The sequence below is a fragment of the Neophocaena asiaeorientalis genome, unplaced genomic scaffold, assembly GCF_003031525.2.
Source record: "Neophocaena asiaeorientalis asiaeorientalis breed wild unplaced genomic scaffold, Neophocaena_asiaeorientalis_V1.1 scaffold55, whole genome shotgun sequence".
Classification (NCBI taxonomy): domain Eukaryota; kingdom Metazoa; phylum Chordata; class Mammalia; order Artiodactyla; family Phocoenidae; genus Neophocaena; species Neophocaena asiaeorientalis.
The window spans coordinates 2,917,456-2,936,330 of NW_020175684.1; the positions used below are offsets into that span (position 1 = coordinate 2,917,456).

Sequence of the window (18,875 nt, forward strand, 5' to 3'; positions counted from 1 at the left end):
GTTTTAATAAAAATTGGTACTCTAAAACCATTTTCCTACTTTTCCTGAATGAGTTATAGAATTGTCAGGGAAGAGACCAATACTTGATGATAATGATATTTACCAGAGATTTTACTTGGTGTAAACAAATGTGACCTAAAATGTATTAGCTGAAGGATCATAGGAAAGGAGTTTTAGCAGTTTGTCTCCAATTTTTTGGATCACAAGACATCACCCACCAAAAATAAAAGCCTTAAGCTCTTATTCTGCTTGTGACTCTAGGAATCCCCAAAGTAGAAGTGTTTCACAAAAATCTAAATTACTGCCTGGTGGCCTATAGGTCTCTGACCTAGTTTTCCCTTACCATGTCTTTGCCTTTTGTCTGCATCCCTTGTATTCTGCATCAATCCACCTGCCATGGTCTGCTATGTGAACAGTGCTTTCCTTGAGCAGTGTTATTTGACCTCTGACAACCTTGGGGAAATTATTCCCTTTGTAGTCACTACTCTGAGTTCATCATCATCTCTGACTGCTTCTGTAGTTTTTACTTCTCTCTTAGGAAGATAGGAAAATATATTCCCTTTTGCATGCCCGACTCTTGTAAAAAAACATTACAAAGAAGAATTGTTTGAGCCCCCAGTGATTCAGTCCTGCTATTGTAGTCTTCTCCTTTCCAATATCCCCAAGATGAGAATGCTGAGAGGTTAATTAACAGCCGTACAAAATGGCTGGTCCACTGTACCATGTAGGCCCTGCTCAGTCTGAGCCCCCAGACCAGGGTCTTTTCTCATCAATATACATATTTTTCTCTAAAGTATCTTATTATCTTTTTCTGTAATCTATGTTTTATGGCATTCTATTCCCATCATCATTCTGTCAGATGGGTTTGAGTCTCTCTCTTCTATATCCCATGGGGATCTGTGACTGTAAATCTGGGGAAATAGTTAGATACAAGCTTAGAAAAATAGTAAGCATTTGATAATGATTAATATCAGAGTTATGTTTGCCCAGAAATCCATTTGGTAATCTTCAGGAGGCAGTCTAATCACAGAGGCCAGCCTAGCCAGCATGTCCCAAACTCAACTAAGGCTCAGAAAGGGCAACATATGACACAGCCCCTCACACATGTATCATCTCCCCAGTTCTCACTATAACTCAGTGATGCTGTTTAGAATTACTATTTTATAAACTGTAATAATAGAAATCAGGATAAATTGAAGTCAAATAAGAAGCGGCAAAGCTGGAGAAAAACAAAGTGTATCTAAACCCCCAAATGGGTATATCATTATTCAAAATGTCATTAGAGTTATCATAACCATTGATTAACTACTAGGAATAATCCAGTGCAACAATCCTTTTTCCTTTGTACCCCCAGTACCTGAGCAAACACTATCAAATGAACTCAAGTCTGAGAGTGTTCTTTCCTAGATGAAAGTCAACATAACAGCTCTTAATTTTGGAATCTCAGGGAACAATATAACCTTCCTTATCCCTCCTGCTTCTTCACCAAACTGTTCAGACTCTCTCCAATATGTTGTGGGAGGCAAGCTATGTAGTGGTTAGACTCATGTTCTCTGGAATCCACAATCAACCCCTCTACAAATCCCACATCTACTACTGACGGACTTGTAATTTGAGATAAAGTATTTAATATCTTTGCTTTCATTTTCTTATCTGAAAAAGGGAATAATTGTAGTACATTATAGCATTATTTTGAACGTTAAATGAGATATCACTTGTAAAGAATGTAATGCGTTGCTTAGCCCTCAGCAGGCACTTAACGAATAATAGTTATTTTAAATTTGAAAAAAATACAATGCATAAATCAAATCAGAAAATAAAGGAAGAAACTGAGGATTATGTGTTTTAACTTTCACATTTAGGTATCCCAAACATATTTATTAAGTCATTGTGGAAACAGTGATTGTGGACTATGGTTAATGTCTACTTTCAAGGCACTAACACTATATTTTCTAGTACTGTGATAATTTATAAACTATAGTAGATGTTTGAGGACAGAGGAAAAGGTATATAATAGTTGCTTTTGAGTAGGAAGTTAAATGGACTAAGAAAATGTGGCAGGATTGCAGGGTAGCATTAAGGGGTCACATGTGGTTAGCAGGCCTGAGTTTAAAGTCAGGCCAGTTAGCAAAACAGATTATTCTTTTTCAGCCATATTCGGCTTCATGATTTTAGTTATAATAGATAATAAAATTTAACCAAGATAAGCCTTTTGCTATAAGAGTGCGAAGAATGGAGAGACCAGGTGTATCAGTTAAAATAACCTAGGTTTTGTTGCAGAAAATAAGATAAACAATACTCAGCAGCTTAAAACAATCCAAGTTTATGTCTTGCTCATGTTACAGCTCCATCACATCAGCAGCAGTGGAAGGTTGTTGGTTGTATCAGACTCTGGAGAATCTCCATTTGACTAAATGCTTCAGCTTCAAGGGCCAATTAAATCACTTCTCAGAATTCATTGAGCTGGGCAAATGGCCACACCCAACAACAAGGGGGCTAGAAAGTGCAGTCCTACCTGAACAGAAGACAACCAGAGTATTTGGTAACAGCACTGATGCCACACACAAGTGAAAGATTCATCTATATATATACTGATATCAAGAAAACATGTGATAGGGTCAATGTAAGAGTGAGATTCAATGAGTGAAGAGGTAAAATCTTAAAGAAATGAAGGGTGGTTGATCACAAACTCTTTAAATAAGTGAAAAAAAGAATGAAGAACAGGTAGTAAAATCAGATAAGAAGTGTTTCAAGGCAGAAATGAGGGGGTGGGTTCAGCCTGAGGAAATGAGGAGCAAGACAGGTAATCATCCTCCGTCAGGTTTGGTTTTATGAGAGCTGCACGTAAAACAGCGATTTCAGGTGAAAGCCAAGTATCATTTGAAGCAAAAAGGTAAAAAAATAAAAATTAAAAAAATGATGAGAGGTGAGTTTGGGGTTATTTTTTTTTTCCTTTTTTACTTATAATGAATCGTGATTTTAGAGGACACAATGGAAGGATTTCAGAAGTTGGGGACAATGGCAGATGGGGTCAGATTAAACAATATACAGGTCCATATAAAGATGTATTTTCAAGGAATGATGCATGACTTAGGCTTTCTGGGTATCTTATGATTACTGATGCACAAAGACAAAGGGAAAAATGAAATTTCTGTCCATGCTCTCCAAGACTTATTACAGTGGTGACATTGTGGAGAGAGAGAAGAAAGAGACTTGCCCAGAGCACAGAGAACTCATTGGCTCCATCTAATCTGTACCATTTTTTACCATCGTGAGTGTTTAAGTCAAAAGAGTACATGGAGTTGTAGGATAGTATTGATAATTGTTTAAAAGATTTGCACTACAGTAGCAACACATTCAGATAATAAAATCTTGGAATGCATTTAGTGTCCCATGTAGAGTAGTCTTTCAGTTTACTCCAAAATCTGACCAGAGTTCATTTGCTGTATGGATGAAGAACTTAATAAAAGTCCTAATTAACTTGACACTCACTTTTGGGAAATAAGTAATGGTTATGTACATGATTAGATGTTGGACTACAGACATTGCTGGAATTTTGCATATGATTCCATTGCTAAAGATGTGTTATAGTGATGAGGTTTTTGCCTTTGTGTTTTATCTAGCTGAATTGTTGAGTAAGTAATTACTTTAAAAAATAGATCTAGGGCTTCCCTGGTGGCGCAGTGGTTGAGAGTCCGCCTACAGACGCAGGGGATATGGGTTCGTGCCCTGGTCCGGGAAGATCCCACATGCTGCGGAGCGGCTGGGCCCATGAGCCATGGCTGCTGAGCCTGCGCGGCCGGAGCCTGTGCTCCGCAATGGGAGAGGCCACAACAGTGAGAGGTCCGCATACCGAAAAAAAAAAAAAAATAGATTTAAAAAATAAAAATAAAAAATAGATCTAGGGCTTCCCTGGTGGCGCAGTGGTTGACAGTCCGCCTGCAGATGCAGGGGATATGGGTTCGTGCCCTGGTCCGGGAAGATCCCACATGCTGCGGAGCGGCTGGGCCCATGAGCCATGGCTGCTGAGCCTGCGCGGCCGGAGCCTGTGCTCCGCAATGGGAGAGGCCACAACAGTGAGAGGTCCGCATACCGAAAAAAAAAAAAAAATAGATTTAAAAAATAAAAATAAAAAATAGATCTAGGGCTTCCCTGGTGGCGCAGTGGTTGACAGTCCGCCTGCAGATGCAGGGGATATGGGTTCGTGCCCTGGTCCGGGAAGATCCCACATGCTGCGGAGCGGCTGGGCCCATGAGCCATGGCTGCTGAGCCTGCGCGGCCGGAGCCTGTGCTCCGCAATGGGAGAGGCCACAACAGTGAGAGGTCCGCATACCGAAAAAAAAAAAAAAAATAGATCTAAAAAATAAAAATAAAAAATAGATCTATTCAAATAAGGTATTAGGATGAAAAGCTATTAAAGAAGATAGTGATACAATTGGTTTCTGACACAGTAAATGGTAACTTGAGGAAATAAATTTTTTATATCACTTAATTTAGCACATGTGTTTTTTAGTTTCCTGTAATTTAAAAGAATCATTGCCCCCATCTTTACTTATCATGAACTCCCTACCGATTAGATCACCTGAATGCTTTCTCTAAATTTGAATTAGAAGAGGTTTATACAATAAACATATCTATTGTACATTTCATATGACCACTAAAAAATGTCTAATTTAGAAATAAAAGGTTTTGGATTAAGCAACTTATTAAAAAAAAACCTCAACATTTTGTGGTAGCCTTGCAAAAGAAGTAGTGTGTTATCTTAAAATTAAAGTTTAAAACTTCCTCTATAAATAATATAAAAGGGATATATTTTATTAATATGCAGAAATAAACCTCAAGGAAGTATTTCTAAAACTAATAGTAAAGAACGAAACACTGAATAACAATCATCCTGGCTTTATAGATAACTTACTTTCAAGTTACTTTCTATTTACCTCTAAAAATCAACCCACAGTGAGGTTTCACTTGGCAATAAGAGATCACTGGGCAACCTCTTTTGTACTTCTGAGGCCAAGATGAGGTTATTTAACAGACATTCCTTAAAGAAATCTAATCTGTGTTATCCCTATGTTCTACTTGTTTCCTGTTTTTAAGAGGTGTGTTTTGCCTGATGAACTAGTTTTTCTTGTAAGGTAGGTCTTAACCACCTTCAAGTAAATAATATACAATTTGGGGCCTCCATTCATAAACAACTCATATAGTCAAAAGGGTCTGTGTACCAGCTTCCACTATATGCTATATTATGGAAGTCTGTTCTGCGTTTGTAAATCAGATTCACTACTAGACGTGTGGAAGGAATTTAAAAAGTGAGAGATATTTTGACATCCATGCTCTTAAAAATCATTTTAGGGAAAATTTAAAGATGATTATGGAAATTTTATTTATTTTAATATAGGTGTGGAAAATATAACTGAGGTGGTATTTCAGATGAATTTGTTAGTTAATAAATTACACTCTTCAGCTGTGGTTGACATGGTTGCAATTTCTTTCTTCTGGGACAAGAGCTATGAACCCAATGAACTTGTAACTGCAGAGGAAAAACTCCTTTGCTGAGCTTGTTTAAAAGATTAGCTGTCTTTAACCCTAGACTTGATTATGCTGTAGATAGGTTCAGACTGTACTAATTCTCCATGGCTAAAATGCCTTCAACTCAGTAAAATCACAGTTTTAAGCATTGCTGAGCAATTTGTTGATAATAATGTCACAATTTCAAAGTGAGTGGCTGATTTAGATGAGAAAAGCTCCTTGGGATATGTGTCAATTATGAAGTTTCTCTCTTATAAGTGTGCATCAGATTCAAGTACAGCTGGTTAAAATGTTGTATCATAACTGATGGTGTATCCTTAAGGTTTGGGGGGCAAGTTTATGAATTCAAGAATTTATTTGGAAAATTTGTAAACAACTGAAGTCAAATTTTGGGTCCTTTGGCTCTGATTGACCATTCATCATATAAATATGTCAGACATACTTTACTGACTTAAAATTCCTCAAATTTTTACATACTCAGATTCTTGAATAAAGATTACACAAATATCTTTATTCTCATTTGCTTAACAACAACAAAAAATTCTATCAATAATTAGGACCAGGCCTAAAACTATATCATCACATATCATTGCTAAAAGGATCTGCATTTTGAAGAATAAAGACTATATGTATTTAACACTGCTTCCCACATGGTTGATTTTTAGTTCCAAAACATGGCATTCCAAGCCCATCACAGTCTACCTCTTTCCTTGTTTTCCAAACTTACTTATTTTATATGACACTTTATTCTTTATTTTCTAGTAATTAAAATTGCTTATAGTTCCCAGAGTCTATTATGATATTTTACACTCCTTTTTCTTTATGTTATAAAATTTCCTCCTCCTTGGAATACCTATTCTGTTTCTGCTACAGAACTTTTACTCATCTTTCAAAATACACCTTAGAAATAAATTCCTCAAGTAAATTTTCTCTTGTTGCCTCAGGCAGGTAACTTTAGGATAGATCTCCTGGGTCCTACATATTATTTGTAATACTTCAGTTCCATATTTAACAAACTATCTTAACATTTATATTTTGTGTTATAAAGCTCCTTTTCTAGATAATTAGACCATGAAAGGTAAGTACTCCTTTTATCCATATATGATTAAAATATTTCCTGCATAAATTATGTAAATAATAATTTATTGAATCAATAAGGAAGCGTTTACTAATAATAACAAATCATGTGTGACAAATTCACATACATAGGAGTTGGAATACGATATGTCATTGAAAAAATCTGCAAAACTCCCCAAACTCTGAAACTTCAGGAGCCCTAGAAGATTCCCAAGGGCAGTATAACTGCTCAGAGAATCTTCTAGGACTCATAATCTCTCTAATAGACTTTTCCCCAGCTCAAGTCTTTTCTGTAATTCCTAACTAATGTTCTCTTGTAATAGAAATGCATACAGTTGACATCAAGGGTAAAATTTTCGGGGGATACAGGAAATATTTTATGTTTTCTTTACCTGAATTGTCACAGATATTTTCCTTGCTATTTACAGTTTTCAAGCAATTTACTGAATATAGTTTACATTCCTTAAAACAAAAATAGACTACTTTTAGTTGTAATTTTTCTTTTTAAAATATACATATAGGGCTTATGAAAAGGATGAATTAGCTTTTATTTAACCTCTATCCCTATGGAACTGATAAGTATACAAGTGATTGTAGTACAGTAAGAATCAAAACATTTGAGAAAGAGTTGTCTGCTCCACATATAAGTAGAAATCCTGCAGGGGTATTAAACTCATCCATAAACATGGATGGGCTGATATGGCCTCATAATCAATCAATCAATATCATATCCTCAGAAATATACTAAAAGTTGTGGAAGATAAAAAATTAGCATCAAATTAGTTATGATCTATTTGGAAAGTCAGTATTTACTAACCTGAAACAAAAGTTTATATTAAAAAAGAATATAAAATTTCAGGGTATAAAGAAATAAAATTAAAGGGATCAGTAACAGAATAGATTGTTGTCCAACTATTTATTCTCCCTCATAACCGCTTTATAGATCCCCATTCATTATCAGGAGTTACTCAGGAGCTCCGTTGATAGAAATTATGTCCTTACTTCATTTTGAAATTGACCATGAAGTACGCTTTGACCAATGGAATGTGAGTAAATGTGATATTTATTATGTCAAAACCAAAACTTTAGTATGATTGCATGGTCTGACTCAGTCTCTCTTTTATTTTGGTGCTATTTGTTCCAGGAAAGAATATCATGCCCCAGACAGAGGTTGCTTTATTTAGTCCCAGACTGAGAAAACATGTGGAGGAGAGCAGAGCAGGGCAACTGCCAACTTGTCCTTATTGTAACATAAGCAAAACATAAGCAAAACATAAATGTTGTAAAGAACTGATATTTTGACATTGTTGTTATTCCAGGACTTATAAAGAAATTAATACTAGAGTCAGAGTGCTGCTGTAGTATATATAAAACTAAAATAGGGTGCTATGGACTTTGAGCCAAGTGTCAGGCAGTGTGGACATCATTAATAAAGTTTAGATAAATGACAATTCAATGTTATTTCTGCCAGATTGTTTGGTAAAACTATTGCCTATTTTAAAATTAGGTAGTATACTTAATGAATTTGTGCCCACTACACTGGCTATTAGCTGTGTTTTGCTAATGATACCACAGAAAAGAGATGAATTTAAGAAAGAATTAGGCTGTTGGCAATCAGAGATGAAACAAAGAATTCCCAAAATTCAGGACTTGCAGGTTTGAAAGATACACTCAACTAAAGTAGTAAAATACAAACTTTAGAAAAGGCCTGAGCCACAAAAGCCAATGAAGACAAAGTCTTAAGGAAAACACCAAATCAAGACACAGAGGGAGAGGTGATCATCAAACTCTTTGTTAAGACCTCTCACTGACTTATAAGCAGAGAAAAGAGACCAAATGTGTGGTCCCCAAAAAGCCTGGTAAGATCAAAATAGCTATCAAGACATCTAGACAAGAGATACATCTCAAAAAGAATTGTGGGTGTGACTGCTGGCACAAGGGGCTGACTGAAGTCAAAGAGCTAAATGTCAACAAGTTTTTGAAAGTTATATCTCCAAAAGTGCCACCAGCTTGGTTTGAGACTAAAATACAAAACAAGTCTTAGGCTCTCAATTTTCTAACGGCAGAAACAGGAAGTTACTCAGCTTCTGCGGTGCTCAGATTCTCCCATGTGCCTTTCCGACGTGACTGAGGAGAGTGACGAAGAAAGAAGAGCCTCTAGGAGAGCAAAGTCTAAGTTACAAGAAACAAGGATTGGTGATCAGTAACCAAAACAGTAGTGGGTTAAATTGGGGATTAATCAGAGAATATTCCCTAAATTCTGTGATGGCAGACCTTTACTACTGTGACACATGGATTAATTGCAATGCAGCAGTGACTCTGAGGGTCTCTTCTTTTTCTCTATCTGAATGAGTATGTTTATTTGGTTAGAGTATCCCTGTTTCACCATAAAATATTGGGTGTGGATGAGGAATATGCTTGTATAATTTGTTCATTTGTTTCCAGATCAAAAGGAATTGCATTTGGACTTGATTGAGATCATGGGATGTAGGACTTTGCATTTTATGCCTTAATTAAATGCATTTGCTTTATTCCTAAGGGAAGTATTGAGTGCATTTTTTCATGCAGGAGGAGAGCCAATTATATGCCATCAAGAGTGCAGATTGGAATAATTGATGTTATTGTTTGAATATCTGCTCTCTCCCTTCTAAGGGTATTATATAGTCCTATCTCCCAGAAAGTAGAGTATAATTTCCTCCTCCAATGTAAGGCATGTGTAAGTGATTTGTTTTAGACAACGAAATGAGAGTAGACATTACACAAGACAAGAGTTCACACTGAATCTTTAGGTACATCTATGTAATTTATTTCAAACTCTTCCTTAAGAACAACATATCCCAGATGTTGGTTAATCCTTCACAGTGTGTTCTGGAACTAGATGATGCATGGAGCTAATCTGAGTCCAGTCAAGTCCAGCCAAACTCAGCAGAGCTCAATTAACCCAAAACTGACCTATAACCTACATTCTGCCAACCCATAGAGTCATTTTTTCTGTAGTAAAAATGAATGTTTCCTATTGCAATAAAGAAAAGTAATCAGGAAAATCTTTATATTTACAGGTGGGATTTTGCCATATTGTGGAGATTTGGCATCTGGATAACGAAAGGATGAAGCAAAATATTTTCGAAGTAAAGGTAAGTGCAATTGCAAAGGTGGGGAAACAAGAATAAAGTTGGCTTGTTTGAGAAAGAATAAAGAGGTAATTCTGATTACATAAAAACTGCATGATGAGGAATAGTAAGAAATAGACTAAAACTCTGAGCAAATTGTTAAGATTCACTATCTCCGGGGCTTTATGAATGGCATAGTGAATTAACACAGACAGCCTATGTTATGGTCACATGTTTCTAGCTTCTGTTGTCTTATGGCTTGTGTATATGTTTAGAATGTTTTCCTCTCAGAGTGCTCCTAATTGCACAAGATAGGATCTAGAAAAGCAAGTATATTTTCCAGGTTCTCAATTTCATATTATGATTTGTTGGAAGATATTTAAATCTTAATTTGTTAACGTAAAATCTTTTAAGCTTTCATTGACTCTGAATTCAAATCCTTAGGAACTGATCACAATATTAATCTGAATGTAGAAAAAAGTAATAAAATGACACAAAGCATCATTTCAGTTATCTCTATTGTTTAACTGGATTTTTACTGCCAAACACATGTAATATATGTATAACAATAGTAGTAATAGTATCTTACTCAGTAAGAGAATAGCACTGTCAGCTACTGAGAAAAGTTATCTTTGAACTATGTGATCTAATGCCCTGTGATTCAGAGGGGAGAGCCTTCAGCGACATTTCTTTCAATCTTAATGTCATCAGAGGCAACGTTTAGGAGACGAGTTTATTTCAAAATGACAGGTAAGTCTTGTAGCAATTTTTCTTGTTCCCTTTCTGAAAAATGATGATTTTCAGTTTAATTCATTTTTTAAAAATCTTTGATGGATGGTAGGTGGTCTGCAATAGTGAAATATATGTCTGTTTTTATTTAACCTATGAACTCCCTGTGTTACTAGGTGATTGAACTCATCTTCCAAAAAAGTGGAATTTTATTTATTGCCATAAAGAAGAGTTTTAACATTAGCAGATACTAAAGGATTTGACAATGTGGTTCAATTCAGTAATCCAGTGACTTATTGATTTGATTTAGTTATTTTATATTTTAGTCCTGAGTGGCATCAGTTCCTTTAAGATGTTACTTTACAAAAAAATAAGCCATTCATATTTTATTTCTCTGTACACTGTAAATGAGATCAGCTTATTAGCAAGCCACATTTGAAAACCAATCTTACTATTTGAACATTAAATATCATATTTACATAATTATTAATTACAAGTAATTTTTAGAATGTTTATCTAGACATTGAAAGTTGAAAATATAACCTAATTGGTTTAATTGACTTAGTACTATAATTTAAGATTTGCATTCCATAATAGCCCAACAGGCAAAATGACATTAAAGTTTTCAGAAGACTTCCTACAGATACCTGCCCCTGGCTCAAAACAGATGTTTCTGGAAAATTAGCCATGTGACTAAGAGAATTCCTCTCTGCATCTCCCTAACACCTGTTTGCTCCTCTTCCCTTTGGCCTGGAAGGAAGTATATGGAACTCCAAGTATTATTATTTCTATTTAGTGTCTGGATGCTTGTAAATTTTTAAGTTATAACCTCATTAAAACATATGTCAGATACTTCCATACTTTTCAAGTGCTATTTTTAGACCCTTTAAAGTTTATCCTTGGTTGTAGGATATATTATAGGCTGCATATAACCTCAAAGTTCTTTTAAATGTTTTCTTGGATCACTCTCCAGATGAAATCCACACCACAAATCTACATCCAGTCCCTCTGATCTTATTTTGGTTCCTTGAACTTTTTACACATCACAGAGCTCCCAAGTGCTGGAACACTATTCCTCTACCCCTCTTTGCCCAGAAATGTCACCTGAATCTTAATTTCTCAAGACTTAAATCATTTTTTTTTTGAGACCTTCTCTGAAGTCTCAGACAAGCTTAGATGCCCCTGTTACATACTAGCTCAAAAAGAGTGTATTTTCCTTTCAAATATTTATATTTGAATCTTAATTTATGCATTTATCTTTAAGACTATAATATGGGATAGCATATTATGTTTACCAATTCCTTTTTATTTATTTAAATCTGGGAAGAATAGCATCCATAATTAATTCCTCTGAGAGTAGTTATCTAAGTTGGAAAAGAAAGCTAAATTCTAGAATTACAAAAACTGACATGACTCAGAAAAGAAAAGAAACACGTAGAAAAGAAACGTGATTAACTCTCCCAAATGTTTTTAGAATTATGTAAATGTCTTACTCCACTTGAGGATGATATTTTCATTGAATGCAAGCTCTTTATTAGCTCACTTTAATTGCCTATCTAGGCAGATATTTGGTAATTGCAATGTATAGGTCAAATAAACTCCCCAGCATGTTTTTCAGCATTTCCAGCAGGCTTCCTGTAAGTTAAATGAAAGTATCAAGTAAGAAATTGCAGTATCAGTTTTTTTCTCCCTAATTAGAACTGAACTTTTTTATTACCATTTTGAGTGTTACTGTTTCATCTGTGATCCTGAAGTAGCTACTGCCTAATGACTCTGGTAGAGAAAAAAGGTCATGGCTAACATTGTATTGGCATTTTGCCTTTGTCTAGTCACAGCAGGAGCCATTGCTCTATAGAATGTTTAAAGGAAATAAGTCTGGCTTTTATGATGATTGAGAAACTGTACAATCCCTGGGTAGGGGGTTAATTAGAAATGAAAGGGCTTAAAATTTCTCTCAAAACAGATCTCTTTGGAGAGGTCATTTTCAGAAAGCATCTCATTTATGCATCTCTGAAGTGCTTTTTAAAAAGAATATTCTTTAAAAAAAATGGAGAACCAGAGAAAAATCATGAGGATCAGAACTAGAAGGGATACATCAATGAATAAGAAGTAATTGTAAAAATCCATTAGGAAACCTAGTAACTTCTGTCTGGTTAAATAGTGCTATTTGCATATATTTTACCATTGATATGATAAAATAATGCTAATTTTTTATAGCAGGCATTTTGTAATTGATTTTTTCAGTCATTTTTCTGTTTACATTAGAGGACAGATGTTATTCTTACATTTGTATTTGTGATAAAATTGTGTTCAGAGTAAGAGGGAATTATATAAATTGTCTGCAGGGAAGAACCAGTTAATTTTGTCCTACTTACATCACAAAACATGGACAAGATATTGTAGAGACCATGAAAGAAAATCTGCTCTTTCATTGAATATTCAAATGACTATAGGGCCTTATACTAGCCACAGAGAAAAGAAAAAGAAAATATTAACTTACATAGGAAATATTTTTTACTTTCTGGTAGCTTATAGTCTAGTAGAAGATATGTAGAAGATTCAAATATTAGTATAAGGGTTTCCCTGGTGGCACAGTGGTTGAGAGTCCGCCTGCCGAATAGTGGGTGTCACTTGCCAGGTCCCCGAAAATGCCATCACCATGCTAACTTGTGGATAAAGTAAAGCCAAGTTTATTACTTCAGTAGGGGGAGCCCCTGTGTTGAGTCTTAGTAGGGTCTCAGAAGGGAGACATCAATGGCAATATATTCAGAAAGATTTGGAGATCTCAGTTTTCTCCTTTTTCTTTGAGCATTTACTTTAGAAAATTTGCAATTTTAAGTACTTTCTCCTCTCTTTGAAATGTATATAAATCCTTTGAAAGCTAGATTGGTATTTTATTAGTTTATGACCTAGGAATGTCTTTCTCAAGGACTTAGAGACTATTTCTTTGAAATGTATTCATCATGAGAGATAGCATCCCTTACTCCCAGTCTCTGTGGGAGGGTAGGAGCCTATTTGTGTGGGCACTTTACTCCAAGGTGCAAAACTACTTCCTATTATCATAAAGATACCTGAAGTTTGTTTTTCCTCTGGATAATGCCAATTAACTCACACAGACGACACCCCCATAATAAGGCAAAGTTAAGATGAACTATATGTGATAAATGGTGCTGTTAAGTCCTCTGACTTGAGGACTAGTTATCACTTACCTTGTAAACATGTAACGGGTTGTATATGCATGACTGTGTAAAAGAGTGAGATTTATTTTTGTTTTAGAAATATCTTAGCAGATTGCTTGTAATGCACATCACACTCTGGTTTAATTAATGTTTATTCAATAATGAAAGTGTTCTCTTTCTCTACTACCTTTGTGGAAAGAATTTCTGGGTTGGGAGACTTTGTTTTTGATTCTATTTCCCCAAATTTCCATCACAGGGGACCTGTTTGGGGCTGGGCAAAGTTTGGCTGTAATAGTTTAGGACTGGTGGGCACAGTGAGAGAAGGGTTTGAAGTGAGTCTTGAAGAGTAAAGATTTGTTTGTTCAGCTAAATCGAGCTTTATTATTCTGACAAGGAGCTATGGGTAAGTAGACTACTCTATTGTTCAGATAACCAGGTATTCGGTAAGTTCCTAAAACAATGAATGAAGTTATTATAACTTCATCTCCCTGGGTAAAAATTTTCTGGAGTATTAAATTCATATTAATTGCAGGCTATAGAATATTAAATTTGTGTTAGTGTACACAACAAGCTGTGGGTCTGTAAGTGATTTCAATTCTCATGTGGAAAATTGCCATTCAAATGATATAAACAAACAGTTGTTGGTGTTCAGGGTAAAGAGGCTTCATATTTCAGTTGTGATAAGAGAAAACATGTTCATAACTCCATTGGAATTCATGACTGTTCTTGAAGACAAGAAAGAATTTCAGTAAAAAGGCATGAGTAGGAAAGATGTTCTAGCTAGGATTGATTCAACAGCGTATGAGGCTGTAATCTTGAGGAAGGGAAGGGAATCTGAATATGTAGCTCCACTGATAAATAGCCAGAGATGAGGCTGAAAGAAAAATAGAGGAGAGATTCTAAGGAATTTTGAGTGTTGACCCTTAGGACTTTGGTTTTTACTTGGTAGGAACTGGGGAAAGAAAATCAAATCGACAACTGATTTAATAAAGACATGTTGATTCAGTGATATGGCTAGAGAAAATATATCAGCTAGAATGTTTTAGGAGCAGGATATATTATTATTGATTTTAATTATTCAGTATTAAAAGATGTCTGGAGCAAGTGGTTCAAGGGTTATATAACTCAGCTTCTCAACCATGCCTGGATTCTAGGTCATCTTCATACTGTTCTCTTATTCACAAAAAGGTGGTCCTATAGATCCAGCATCACATACTTATGTGACCAGGTCCAATCCGGGATATAAAAAGGTGGCTTTCTGTCTGCTCATCACTTTTTTTTTCTTTCTTTTTAATCAGGAAGGCATACCTTTCCAGAAATCCTCCAGAAGACTTTACTTTAGATCAGAGAGTGGACAAGATTAGGACACAACCTCACACTCTTGTTGCAAGGGAGGGAATATGAAAGTAAGTGGAAAGGAAAAAATTATTCCCCTATAGTTATCAATTTATATTACATAAAGCTTCAAAAATGAAAAAAAAATCTATTTTGCCTCAACAACTGACAGATTGAATTGATAGACAACTTAATGGTACAGTCAAGATAAGATAGAAACAAATGATAATGATTACATAAAATGTCAGAGGACTTGTGATAATAGGTTAACAACTTAGAAAACAATCAAAGTATACTCGAGTCTCATGTTATATTATAGCATAAATACCAGAAGATTAAAGTAATTAATTGCAAAAAATGAAACTATAAACTAGACATGAGTGTATATTTTTTGATTTTGAGATCAGATTATATCAAAGCATAAAAGTGATATCACAGAGGAAAAGAGAGATCACAAAGAAAAAAATATATAGTATAAGCTACACGACCAAAATAAAGCATCAGAAAAAAAATTGTAGAAGAAAATGTTTTTAAAATATTTGTCATTTACTTTATGAAGGCTTATATATGACTACTAATTTAAAAAGCTTTTGCAGAATGATTTTTAAAACACATATAAATGACCCCTAAATGGATAAAAAGCAGAAAGAGAAAAAATATAAAGAAAAAATTATGAAAAGAAACTTACTACTAATCAAGAATTGCATATTTGAGCACAATAACATTTCATACCATAAGTCAAAGAAGAATAAAAATTAGTATATAAGAGATGTTAAGAATATTGGAAAATTGGTCTTTCATATCTCAGTCGATGAAGCAAAGAATGATAACATGCCTCACTTCTAGAAGATGATTTGGTAATATATGTCAAAATATTAAAATGTGTTTTTTACTTAGTATTATAGCCCATAGATATTGAGTAATACTATGGTGAAAGTACTATATATATTTTATATATAGTAACCTGCGCCAAGCCTATGGAGTACGAATCACTTTTAATCTCTTTTACAGATAAGAAAACTGCAGCACTGTGGGGTGAGATAAACTCAGGGACACAGCTGATAATTCTTGGGGCCAGATTTCAAAACTATGGTGTCTGTCTCAACAGGTCACACACATAAATATCATGTTACCTTGCTTCTCTACTTTAAATAATCTTACTTAAAGAAATAGAGGAATTATAAAGATGTATGTTAAAGATATTTGCATAAAGAATTTTTAAAGTAGTTAAAACTTTCATATGAAGTAAGTATCCAAACAGGAGAATTTTGCTTAAAAAGTTTACATTTCTTAAAATTGGCAGTGATTATTTTTTGCTTCTGGCTGGCGATTAAACACACTCATATTCTTTACTTTAGAGATTTTAGGTAAATGACAAAATTCGTGCTCTGAAAATGTCTGATCTGTAGTCGTTTTTTGTTTGTTTTTAATTTGAACAACAGTTTGACAAATTCTTGACATCTATCTAGAGAATCTAGAGAAACATGGATTTCTTGGGCAGAGGAAGTAAGCTTCAGGTAGCATTGAGTGTTCAAATTGTAGGATTGCTTGCTGAATGTCTTACTTTCCACCTTCCTCCTATCTCCCCTAGAGAGACAAAATATTCAACTGCAAACTTCTACTTCTGTGTTGTTTTCTATTCAGAAAGTATGTTGCCATTTAGTCATTTCAGATAGGGATCATGGACTGAGCCTGTTTTGCTGCCTAGACTCTGCATTAACTTAACCTCCTCTTAGACAACAGATAGATGATAGATAGATAGATAGATAGATAGATAGATAGATAGATAGATAAATAGATAGATAGATGATAGATAGATAGATAGCCCAAGCAGCTGGAGATGGCTGTAGCAATGGAGGGTCCAGGCCCTTGAGGCGATAAAGGAGGCAAGATGGCTTTTATCCAGCACCAGATTTCTAAGACAGGGAAGCTGAGGACATGGCAGGAGTGTTTGAAATAGTCTGGACCAGCCAGAGGATACAGGTTCTGAGGATGAGCTGGAGGAGAGCAGTCGGTTAAATGAAAGCATGGACCCTGGGGGAGTTAGACCTTATGCCCTTGGCATGGAGCATTGTGAGAAACTTGAAATCTCAGAAACTACTGTGAACAGAGGGCCAGAAAAAGTCAGGCAAGAATGTTTCAAGCTACTTTGGGTACTTGGTAAAGGGGTCTGTGGAGAGATTTTACAAGTAAGAAAAGTAACAGGAGCAAAAACTCAGAAAATATTTGCCATGAAGGTGCTTAAAAAGACAATGATAGTAAAAAGTGCTAAAGACACAACTCATATAAAAAGTAGGATGGAATATTCTGGAGAAAGTAAAGTACCTTTTCCTTGTGGATTTAATTTATGCTTTTCAGACCGATGGAAAATTCTACTTCATCCTTGAGTATCTCAGCAGAGGAGAATTACTTATGCAGTTAGAAAGAGAGGAAATATTTATGGAAGACACAACCTGCTTTTACTGGCAGAAATCTCCATGGCTTTGGGACATTTACATCAAAGGGGGATTATCTACATATACCTGATGTCGGAGAAAGTTATGCTTAATCACCAAGTTCATGGAAACTAACAGATTTTGGACTATTCAAAGAATCTATTCATGATGCAACAGTCACACACACATTTTGTGAAACAATAGAATATATGGACCCTGAAGTCTTGATGAAAAGTGGCCACAGTAGTGCTGGGGATTAGTGTAGCTGGGGAGCTTTGATACAGGACATGTTGACTGGAGTACCCTCTTCATTGGGGAGAAGAGAAAGAAAACAATTGATGAAATCCTCAAGTGTAAACTCAATTTGCCTCCCTACCTCACAGAAGAAGCCAGCGATCTGCTTAAAAAGCTGCTGAAAAGAAATGCTGCTTCTCATCTTGGAGCTGGTCCTGGGGACATTGGAGAAGTTCCAGCTCATCCATTCTTCAGATATATTAACTTGGAAGAACTGCTAACTGGGAAGGGAGAGCCCCCTCTTTAAACCTCTTTTGCAACCTAAAGAGGATGTGAGTCTGTTTGATTTGAAGTTTACACATCAAACATCTATCTACCTGTTGACAGCTCAGATGACTCAGCTCTCAGCAAAATTGCCAGCCAGGTCTTTTTGGGTTCTGCATATGTGACTCCATCTGTACTTGAAAACGTGAAAGAAAAGTTTTCCTTTGAACCAAAACTCTGGGCAACTTGAAGATGTATTGGCAGCCCATGAACACCTGTCAGCCAGGTCAAATTTTCTCCTGGACATTTCCAGGGAAGAGTTGCTTCAAGCCAGCATGGCAAATCTTCAGACACCTGTGCCATATATGGTGGAAACAAGTGTCAGGAATAGACCAGGTAGATGTGACCATGACTGGGGAAACTTCAGCGCCATTTCCATTCTGACCTCCAAACTCTTGGCCATACAAAATCAAGCTCTTCCCATGATCTCCAAACAACAAGAACACCTGCGTATGAATCTGTGACAAAGCAATGCTTTTTAAGAATTTAAGGCAGAAAGGTGGGGAGGGAATGGGTGAGTATCCTTCAAGGTGAAAAAAGAAGACTCTACATAACAGTCTTGAAGAGTCAGTGTCATTCCATAAAACACTTTGGACAGAGGAAAAATAAACATGGATTTTCAAAAATCAATCAGTGGTGCAAGGAACTAAAGTGAAGTCGAATTTTGAAACTCTTAGGCACTAGGAACATCAATTAATTGATTCCTAGCGGCATCTTCTCAAACTTATCAAGGATTTTCATGTTGATGACTTGAAGCTGATGGTATTAAGGGTAAGGTATTGCTTCTGAATCACTGTTGAGTTCTGATTGTATTGAAAAATAGTTATCCTTTAATTAGGCAAAGTATGAAGTTGTCTGTAATACTTTCAGCTAAGGATAAATTAGCATGAAACTTGGTCAAACTTTCTCCAGAAATATGGAAT

General features: G+C 35.5%; 1 pseudogene; it reads left to right on the forward strand.

The window, feature by feature from the left end:
• Positions 1-16,834: 16,834 nt before the first annotated feature.
• On the forward strand, positions 16,835-18,416 carry LOC112390945 (ribosomal protein S6 kinase beta-1 pseudogene; annotated as a pseudogene).
• Positions 18,417-18,875: the final 459 nt, after the last annotated feature.